The sequence below is a fragment of the Danio aesculapii genome, chromosome 5, assembly GCF_903798145.1.
Source record: "Danio aesculapii chromosome 5, fDanAes4.1, whole genome shotgun sequence".
Taxonomy (NCBI): Eukaryota; Metazoa; Chordata; class Actinopteri; order Cypriniformes; family Danionidae; genus Danio; species Danio aesculapii.
This window is the reverse complement of record NC_079439.1, coordinates 6,226,981-6,238,072: the sequence shown is the minus strand read 5'-3', so window position 1 is coordinate 6,238,072 and position 11,092 is coordinate 6,226,981. Positions and strand designations below refer to the sequence as shown.

General features: G+C 33.2%; 1 protein-coding gene across 9 annotated transcripts in view; it reads left to right on the top strand.

The window, feature by feature from the left end:
• The first annotated feature begins 207 nt into the window (after positions 1–207).
• tnca (tenascin Ca) overlaps positions 208–11,092 on the top strand; it is a 133,295-nt gene continuing 122,410 nt past the window's right edge. For 4 of the 9 annotated variants that reach the window (XM_056457283.1, XM_056457282.1, XM_056457284.1 and 1 more), the window contains exon 1: positions 208–464. The gene's annotated coding sequence lies outside the window, so the exon portion shown is untranslated. The remainder of the gene's footprint in view (positions 465–11,092) is intronic. The other 5 variants (XM_056457285.1, XM_056457287.1, XM_056457286.1 and 2 more) reach the window with 2 other exon arrangements.

Here is an 11,092-nt window from a genome sequence, read left to right as displayed (position 1 = left end):
GCAGAATCTCATCGCACACTTGAACTTGTACGTATAGGCGTATGTTCTGGCTCCAGGGAGAGCAGCGTACGGTTAATATATGCCGACTGTGTAGGCATCTCAACACCTCAAAGCAGCAGTAGGAGGGAAGAACCAGAGAGAGAGAGAGGGAAAAAAACGTGTGTGAGTTCGTGGAAAGGCTATTTAAGGGCAGTCCTTGTAATTCACAGAGCTCTGACTGAAGTCTCTCATATTAAAGAGGTGTAGGGCTTTCATCCTCACACACACACACACACGGCGAGCTGAAGGCTGTGTGGAATAAATCACAGACGCTCTCAGATCGAGGAGACAGACAGATGGAGGTCTAGAAAGCTGGACGTCTTCACCGTAACGCTGGGCTGATGCTCATCTTTTTTATTCTGGTCGTCTGCACCTGATTTGCACGGCTGCAGGGAGCCGCCTGGAAGATCCATTCATTGCTACAGGTATCTGTGATGGAGAGTTTAACTCTGTGTCTTTGTGCACTTCATTATGTGCAACTTCATGGTTGTTTTCGGTGAGCTTTTTTAAGTTTGCGTTGCCGTTCACTCTGATGTTTCACTCTGTTTCTCAGTCATTGTTTTGGAGATGTTTGTTTCGATGTGCAGTTTCGATCTCAAGTATCATTTGAGATTTTGTTTTTAAGGATTTTTTTGTTCTAAAGCTGAGATTGAGTTGTTGTTTTTTGAGGAATCAGTTTTTTCCTGAGTAATTATTTATGCAATGCTTTATTTATTTATTTGTTTATTTAATTAATTAATTGTGTTTTATCTTGTTAATTTATTTGTTACATTTTATCGAAGTTTTATTAGATTTTCAAGGGTTTTTGTTTTGGAGATTTAGTTTTTATGCATTTATACAGTGCTTTGTTTTATTTATTTACTTTTTATTAATTAATTAATTAATTTATTTATTTTTATTTATTTTTTATTTTTTTATTTATTACATTTTTGAGCGATTTATTTATTTACTTTTTCAATTATTTTTTTTTGAGGAATTTTGCCTCACTTTTAATTAATTATATAGTGTTTTTTATTTATTTATTTATATATTTTTTTTAAATAAAATTTTGGGTGTGTTTATTTCAAGGATTTTAGTTCTAGAGTTGAGGTTCAGTGTTTTGTTTTTTGTTTTTTTTTTGTTTTTTTGGAGAAATCAGTTTTGCCTCAGTTGTAATTACTTATGTAGTGTTTTTTTTTACTTTAACTTAAACTTTTTTTTAAGGAATCAGTTTTTCCTGAGTTGAAGTGATTTATTTATTTATTTATTTATTTATTTATTTATTTATTTATTTATTTATTTATTTATTTATTTATTTTATTTATTTGATTTATTATTATTTTTTATTTATTTTTTGTAATTTTATTTTATTTGTTTATTACATTGAGTGATTTATTTCATAATAAATGTTTTGTTTGTTGTTGTTGTTGTTTTTTTTTTTTGTTTTTTGAGGAATCAGTTTTTCCCCCGAGTAATTATTTATGTAGTGCTTTTTATTTATTTATTTATTTATTTGTTTGTTTGTTTGTTTAATTACTGTGTTTTATCTTGTTAATTTATAAAAAAAAAATGGAAAGTTTTATTTAATTTGTTATGGATGTCTGTTTTAGAGATTTAGTTTTTTTATTACTATTTATGCAGAGCTTTATTTATTTTATTAACTTTTATTTATTTGTTTTATTACATTTTTGAGTGTTTTATTTATTAACTTTTTTCAAGGATTTCTGTTGTAGCTTTAACTTTTATTCTGTTGTAACTTTTCTGTTAATGAATCAGGTTTGCCTCAGTTGTGTTTACTTCTGTAGTGTTTTTTAATTTTGCTGTATATTTATTTATTACGTTTTTTTTTGTAGTTTTTTTTCCAGGAATTTTTGTTCTAGAGCTGAGGTTGTTTTGTTTTTGTTTTAGTTTTTTGTTTTCCTGGGTTGTATTTATTTAAAAAAAAAAAAAATTGCAGGAATCATTTTGCCTCAGTTGTAATTAAATAGGTAGTCTTTTTTTACTTTATTATTTATTTATTTATTTAATACATTTATGGGTGTCTGTTTTTGTTTGTTGTTATTTTAAAGCTGAGATTCAGTTTAGTTTTGTGTTTTTTTTTTTTTTTTTTTTTTTTTTTTTTTTGAGGAATCAGTTTTTTATAGTTTTAATTATTTGTGCAGTGATTAACTAATTTTATTATTATTATTTGCCATGAGGGAATAAGATGTGCCTCAGTTGTGATTACTTATGCAGTGCTTTGTTTTTTGTTTTTTTTTGTTTTTTAATTTTGTTAATTGTATTATTATTTTGGGGGGCTAATATTTATATATATTTTTTTGTAAATAAAATATTTTTTATATTTTTTTTAGTTTAGGTTACAATATTACATATTATTAATATTACATACATATTCTGCATGATCTTGTTCTACATTCCTATTTTAATACCTAAACCAAACTACTACCGTTGCATTATTACTAGCTATTAATAATCAGCAAATTAAGAGTTTTAGGCAAATTAATAGTTAACGGTTTATTAATAGTGATAATTGTAATCTAAAATAAACTGTGACCATTTTCTTTCAACTTTCCATTCATTCAGTTGCAAGACCTTTAATACTGCGTTTCTTTAAAATAGGTTTTGCTCTGAATTTTTACCCCTTAAAAGTTTCTCCATTGCTCACAAGATGTTTATAATTGTTTTAATTATGCTTTTTTTTTATCAACTTTGTCTCAAAGGAGATTTGGATTCTCTAAGTTTAGTTATTGGTTATTTGAAGTATCTATTTGATCTCAGTTGTTTCTCATAACTCCTCTGGAGCATGAGACTCACGTTAGTCTACATTAAAAGCGTAGTGTCTGAAAAATGAATGAAAAGTCTACATCAGTTGGTTTTGGGTTGAGAAATGTAATGACTAATGCAGTCGTTCTTTCTTTTAATCATTTCCATTCAGTCTGAGGCCAAACCAAAAGCTATTTCTATTGCTGTTTTTTTCTCTCTCTTCCACTGCTCTGGATATTGAGAGATGTTTTTTGTATTTCATAAATTTCTTTGTCTCAATGACTGACTTTCTCACTCCTTTAATTAAATTTAACACTCACACATGTAAACTACAGTTATATTATAAGCTTTAAAATGAGTGAATAGGGGATGTTGGTTTACTTGTACATGATTTGAGTTGGAAAATGCCGTGCTTTTGTCTTTCTTTCCTACCCAGTCTTTCCGTTTACTCTACTATTGAGTAGTTTTTGGGATTTTCTACTGCTCTGATGGTTTTCTTTTGTGGTTTTTATAGGTGTGCTGCTTTTTGATGGCGACTGGGTCTCAGATATTATTCAGAAAGATGAATAGTCTGACTTTTAAATGCAGATTTTGATTTCTTGACAACATTCTTGGCGAAATATAGACATCAATTCCTTGATGTTCTCCCAACACAAACTGATTGAGTTCGAAATTTAAGTGGATTGAACAAAGGGAAAGTGACCAAATACAACGTCAAGTCAACATCTTAAACCAACGTCACATTGACATCAAATATTGACATATATTCCTGTATGTATGGTAAACAAAATCCAACGTCTGATAGACGTCATGGTGGTCACGTCCATACAACGTCAAGCTGAAACATCATTAGACATTGATGTTTGGTTGATTTTTGGTCGGACATCAGACATTAACCACCCTGCTGATGTTGGGTTCTGACGTCAACCTGATTTTCATTTCTAAACTAAATGCAACATCTCCACAACGTTAGGGTACAACATCAATCTGACGTTATGTGGACGTCCGGTGCCTGCTGGGTTACGTTTCATCTTCTGTGGCACAACTCGTATATTAGAGATAAAAAAGACAGCAGTAGCCATGTTTTCATCATAGACTGTAAAATATATGGACATAGTATCCGTGACCTCACCCATAGGTTTCTGAAGAGCGCAAATGAAGCTACAAGAAGGCGCGGCCAACCGTCGCCATTTTGTTCGCACCCACGGCGGGATACCAAACAAGGGCAAAGAGGCGGAGAGTAAGCGGAGCTACAGACACCTAATATCATTTTGCTTGGACCTGGTTTAGACAGAGCTTACTTTGGGAGAACGCTTAATACTTAATTACCTGCGACTCGATTGTGTTCTGACCACATGTGCTTGGCTGTACACTATATCAATAAAGGGTTTAGACTCTCAAAAACACTGTTGTTATACATTGAGACACTAAGCATTGTTCTTATGATGTTTTTCAACAGGAGGAAATCGCAAAATACGTCCAAACACTTCAAATATAGTCTGTGTTAGTAAATGCAAGACTATTGATGAAATCTAGGCATAACACTGTATGACAAAGCTTCATATGACTGTTCTAGAGCCTACAGCTAATCAATCTGTCAGATTCTGGAGGACATTACAGCTCTAAAGAACATTATAAATGATAAATGATCTTGAATAAAACAAATAAATTTATAGAGATGGTATATAAGTATATAATTTCACTCACCAGGGAAACGGAGGCCACGTGAATGGTTTGTGAGCACAATTAAATGCACACAGCATCCCATATCATCTGATAATTGTAGGAAATAATCCCAAAAGGCGACTGACTGTGTAAAGATAAATTAACCAACACAAAAATGCGATGTATATGCCGAGTTCAGCGACTAATTAGCCGTAATCAGCTAAGGTGAGGAGACAGCGAGCAGCGAGACCTAGCTGTCACTCAAGTGGCCACGCCCTTAATTATGCAGACTTAATATAACTCAATAAAACGAAACGGATGAGTTATAAAAAAATTCACCCCCCTCACAGTTGTCATTCCTAAGAAATATATAAAAATATATTTTATTTAATTCACCTTATTTTGACTTTTAACAAGTCTGTTAACAAAGCTTCTGCGAGGTAGCTTAAACAATCAAGAAATAAATAAGATAAATTCTTCACTTTTAGTGCAACAGTAAATAAATGAAAAAATCTAATATAAAAAACAAATAGCGCCTCTACTTAAAATACCCAGCAGGCAATCCCAAATTTACATAGCTCACAGTTTGCTATGGCGATGTTGTTGTTATTAACTTTATAATACATCCATAGAGATCTGGACATCCCTGTTGACAACCATTTTGGGATCAAGATTTACCAGTTGTAAACGCTGTAAATAGAAGTTATAAGCATCCTACTGGAAGACACTGCTCGCTAGGGCGACCTCCATGCAGCAGCGAAGAAAAAGTTCTGTACTGGCTAATTCGTACAAATTTCGTACAGTTCAGTTGTGCGAAAATGTAAGAATTTTAAAAGGAGGCGTGGCACCAAACCCCACCGTCATTGGAGGATTAGAAAATCACACTAAAATTCATTCAAATTCATACAAATTATCCACCAAATTAAAAAGTTTCAAATTACCATGAGATGGCGTTGAATATTCCAACACTATCTCACGGCAATTCGTAACTTTTTGATTTAGTGGCTAATTCATATGAATTCATATAATCTAATTTGTACAATTTTGTACGATTTGCTCATCCCCCAATGACGGTTGGGTTTAGGGGTGGGGTTAGGTGCCACGCCTCCTCCTTAAAATCGTACAATTTACGAATTTGTACGAAATAGCCACTAAACTGACAAAACGTAACATACTTACATTTTCTCGTGGGATCAGGCTGAAAATAACAGTTTTGCAGATAAATATAAATTGACAGATAAATAAATCTTTGAATGGAGACATAGCTAATGATATTTTAATGGGAGTCTTGAAATCATGATAAAAATGTTTGATCGTCATTTATTTTTTGCCCTGAAAGAAAGAAAGGTATTGATGTGAGGGACTCTGACAGACCAACACAATCTCACGGCAATTCGTAAATTTTTGATGTAGTGGCTAATTCAAATTAATTTGTACAATCTAATTTGTACATTTTCGTACGATTTGCTCATCCCCCAATGACGGTTGGGTTTAGGGGTGGGGTTAGGTGCCACGCCTCCTTTTTAAAATCGTACTATTTCGTACGACTAAACTCGTACGAATTCATACAAATTAGCCACTAAACTGACAAAACGTAAAATACTTACGTTTTGTCGTGAGATCAGGCTGGACAGACTGATGAAACTTCTTTTTTTTTGAGACTGCTGTGCTTTTTTTTTCTTTGATATCAACTGCATGGAAAGACTCTGTGTATAAGTGTATCTGTGTAAAGTATCTGTGTGTATATATATATATATATATATATATATATATATATATATATATATATATATGTGTGTGTGTGTGTGTGTGTGTGTGTGTGTGTGTGTGTGTGTGTGCGTGTGTGTGCGTGTGTGTGTGTGTGTGTGTATGTGTGTGTGTATATATATGTGTGTGTGTGACTCCAGTGTGTTCTCTTATGAAACACAGAAATGATTCGTGGCTCTCGTGGGAAGCAGCTGCTGTGTGTGTGAGTGTATGTGTAAGGGAAAGTCTCCAGACATTATGGTTTTTGAGGTTCAGGTGCATAAACATACCATTACTATTTAATGTGTGGCTCTTGCTGTAGGAAGTCATTATTACAGCCCGTGCTTGCGCATTCCTTACATCCCTGTGTTAAACATTAGTGTGCAAATCGTCCTGCTCCATCATGTGTGACTGAGTGATTCCCTAAACCCTGCGGCTTGTTAATGAGAGGTAATGTTTGCCTGACAGGCTATAAAAATGAGGGCCGTTTCAAACTATATAGTGATATTTCTCTGGAGAATAATTAAATGCATCAAATGTGTACTATTATCTGTTAATTAACTGTTTACGTATTTTGTTTTCCATTTATTTATGGTTGGGAATTGCATTATGGGATGTTGATGTCTTCTTTGCTGATTTTTGATGTTAAAAATTCAACTCTACAGTTTAACAAAGTGACTTTTATTGACATTTTAGTAGTTTGAAATAATATAATGTATGAGAAATAATATATAAAGAGGAATAAGTCTGTAAAATAACAGAAACTGTGCTGGCAGTTTATTACAAGGTTATTGTAATGTAATATACACCAACCCAGACAATATATCACTGCAAACCATTAAACATCTTCATTTAAAGTCACTTTTTATCAAACTTCTCAAAGTTTAAAGTTGTTCGAAGAAAGATTGGGGTCCTATTATGTAATTTGAATGCATAAATAAGTGGAGAAAATAATAAATAAAAACATGTATTACAAAATACGGAAAGCTGCTAGTTTACATAATAATTAGAAACAAAAAAAACGCATTAAATTCCCATTTTCAGTTAAAACTGCTCCGTTTTTTTTTTCCAAAATAGATGGAACATTTAGCATTTGATTTGTGACTTTTAAGCTTTTAAAGATTTTAAAGCATTCATGGATGAGAAATTTTAACAGTCGTAGCTTTAACAGATAAATAGATGAGATTAAATTGTATTGAATCATTTATTTTCCTTCAGCTTAGTTCCTTTATTCATCAGGGGTCGCCACAGTGGAATGAACCACCAACTTATCTAGCATATGTTTTACACGGCGGATGCACTTCCAGCTGCATCCCAGTACTGGGAAACACCCATACACACTTACATTCCCCCACACACACTACGACCAATTTAGCTTATTCAATTTACCTATAGCGCATGTGTTTAGACTGTGGGGGAAACCCGGAGGAAACCCATGCCAACACAGGGTGAACACACAAACTCCTCACAGAAAGGCAAACTTTCCCAGCTGGGACTCGAACTAGTGACCTTCTTGCTCTGAGGCGACAGTGCTAACCACTGAGCCACCGTGCCACCTTGTATTGAATCATCAGGTTCAATTTTCTGTCAATTTATGCAACAGTATATAATCGACGGCATAATCGTGTATATAAAAATAATATGATACACGGACAGTCTCAAAAACCCTATGATATAAACCATTCAAGGTCCTATCTCCAAAAATTATGCAAACATATTTTCAAATAGGTGCTATCTTTATAAATAAACAGCATAATTGCAATATAAACAATTACAGACTTGCCTAAAAACTCTCAAAACTACATTGCTGTCCAACAGCTGCAATATCTGTCAAATTGTAGTGAGTTTAGTCCTCTGCTTGGCACTCGATGTGGGCGGAGTAATGCATAAGGGTGAAGAGACTGAAGCAATGCTGATATCAGTGGAATATCGCACATCTAATAGCCAATCAGATTTGAGAACAAGACAGAACTGGTGTATGTATATACAGCTGAAGTCAGAATTATTAGGCCCCCGGTATATTTTTCCCCAGTTTCTGTTTAACAGAGAGCTTCTACATTTCTTAACACAATAGTTTTAATAACTCATAAATAAAACTAAATATAAATAAACAGTATTTTATCTGAAATTTATATGAAAGTACAAAATAATGTATTAGATATTTTAAGACACTATATTCATCTTAAAGGGACATTTAAAGGCTTAACTAGGTTAATTAGGCAAGTTAGGGTAATTAGACAAGTTATTGTAAAACAATGGTTTCTTCTTTAGACAATCAAAAACATTTATTGCTTAAGGGGGGTTATAATACATTCATTCATTCATTTTCTTTTCGGCCTAGTCCCTTTATTAATCTGGTGTCGCCACAGCAGAATAAACCGCCAACTTATTCAGCACGTTTTTTATACAGCGGATGCCCTTCCAGCCACAACCCATCACTGGGAAACATCCCAATTCTCCTGTACCACATGTCTTTGGACTTGTGGGGGAAACCGGAGCACCCGGAGGAAACCCATGCTAACGCGGGGAGAACACGCAAGCTCGACACAGAGATGCCAACTGACCCAGCCGAGGCTTGAACCAGCGACCTTCCTGCGCCACCACGTCGCCGGGGTAATAATATTGAACTTGAAATGGTTTTAAAAATTTGAAACTGCTTTTATTCTAGCTGAACTAAAACAAATAAAACTTTCTCCAGAAAAAAAAATAATAACCGAAGTACTGTCAAATTTCTTGCTCAGTTAAACACAATTTGGGAAATATTTGCAAAAAATCACTTGAGGGCTAATAATTTTGACTTTAGCTGTATGTGTGTGTGTGTATATGTATGTATGTATGTATGTATGTATATATATATACATACATACATACATACATACATACATACATACATATATACACACTGAAAAACGTTTGATTGTAAATTTACAGTAAAATACTGGCAGCTGGTTGCCAGCCAAATTCTCTTTTTTTTTATATAACCACGTACTGTAAATATTATTTACAGTCTAGTTCTGTAATTTCCAAATAGTGTCCTACTGTTTCCTTTTTGCTGTAACTTTACAGTAAAACACTGGCAGCTGGGTTGCCAGCCACATTCTGCATTTTTATAAGATAATAAGAAATAAGATTTACAATCTTGTACTGTAATCACCAAATACAGTATCTTACTGTTGTATTACATATTCCTACAGTATTAAACTGTGTGTTCTACAGCATTATCTCGCTTTATTTTGCTGGAAATACCATAAATTACTGTTTTTCACTCTGTACTCCTATTCTTTCAATGGTAATAATATGAAGTAAAATACCACACTGAGTTTTAAAACATTTATTTATTTTTAAGGATTTTTCAGCTTCTATATGCAGCTACAGCTTAAGTGCCTAAGCTTAGAAAAGCTTATGTGACCCTCACAAATTCAAGATCCTGGTTTATCTCAATAGCAAAAATGATTTCTCTATTAAATTAAATTCTGGCGATGAGTTAAGTTTGTCTGAGATACTATAACGTCTGTTAACGTCAAATCAAATTTGAACTGAGCGCGAAGGAAAGTCAGTCTCACAATGCAATGCTTTTACAGCATGATGCTGTATAAAAAGTTTTTCACGGGCTAATAACAGAAAACTGCTGTATATTTACAGACATAAAAGTATACATAGAGGTATATTAAAAGTAACTTTCACCAGTGCTGCTTACTACCACCAAATAAACAGCTTTACTTTTAAACGAAAAAGAAAGAAATCTCTTTTGCATGCAAACCATGCACATCCATTTTGCAAACCGTTCAAACATCCGTTGCTATTTTAATGGTTTGCGTGCAAAACTGATTTTTCTTTTGAGCGATCAGGTTTCCTATGCTCGTGTTCAGCCTGGTAATGCACGGTCTTATACTGCGCGCATGAATTATTGTAACTCGTTTGGATGTCCCGAAGCTCCCGCTGGAGCGGCAGATGGTCTTTCTTCATCCTGTCAGTTTTATCTGCAGGTTTATGGAGGCGCGTCAGGTGAGCGTTTGAGCTTTAAGACCTGAGGAAAGAGTCAAGCCCTCTTCTCCGTCCAGCTCAAATCAAAGGGCATAAATTGTCGGAGGTCAGCGGTAGACAGGGTTTATGAGGCTCTGGTTCGTCCTGTGGTGCTGTGGAAGGAATGATGGGACGAGAGAGAAACGCAGACCGCAGCCTCGGGCAGGAGGAACTTGGAGGAGTGTGAAATCTCAGCTTTGTTTTGTGAGACCAATCTGTTATTGATGTGATAATGGACTATTCATTTATTCCAGATCACTTACGAATAGACTGTAAAGCAGAGATCGTGGGGTTTGGGAAATGAGACTGAATGAATGCAGATTTTTTAGCTTTTCATTTAGGTTATTTAATATAAATGTGCTTCATAACATTTTCATTTACTTGCAAATAGCCTGAAGTTGAGTGTCAGAAAACATTGAATTATAGTTTACATTAGTGTAAATTAATTACATTAAATTAATTACATTACCTAAACTAATTTTAATTTAACTTGTATTAGATTTTTAAAAATGTTCATTTTTATCTAAATGATTTTAATATAATTGTAAATGAAATGTAGAAGTATTTTTTCATATTTTTTCATTACCTTTACAATTACATCATTTTTATAAATGTAAATTTTTATCTAAATAATTTTAATATAAATTGTAAATGAAATGTAGAGGTATTTTTTCATATATATATATATATATATATATATATATATATATATATATATATATATATATATATATATATATATATATATATAAATTATAGGTGAACATAGATAATTTTTTTTATCTAGATTAATCTCACTGTAATCTTGGAATTAATCTAGATTATTGTAGATTAAAATGGCTCATTTGAATTCTGCCGAAGGCATTCAGAATATGTG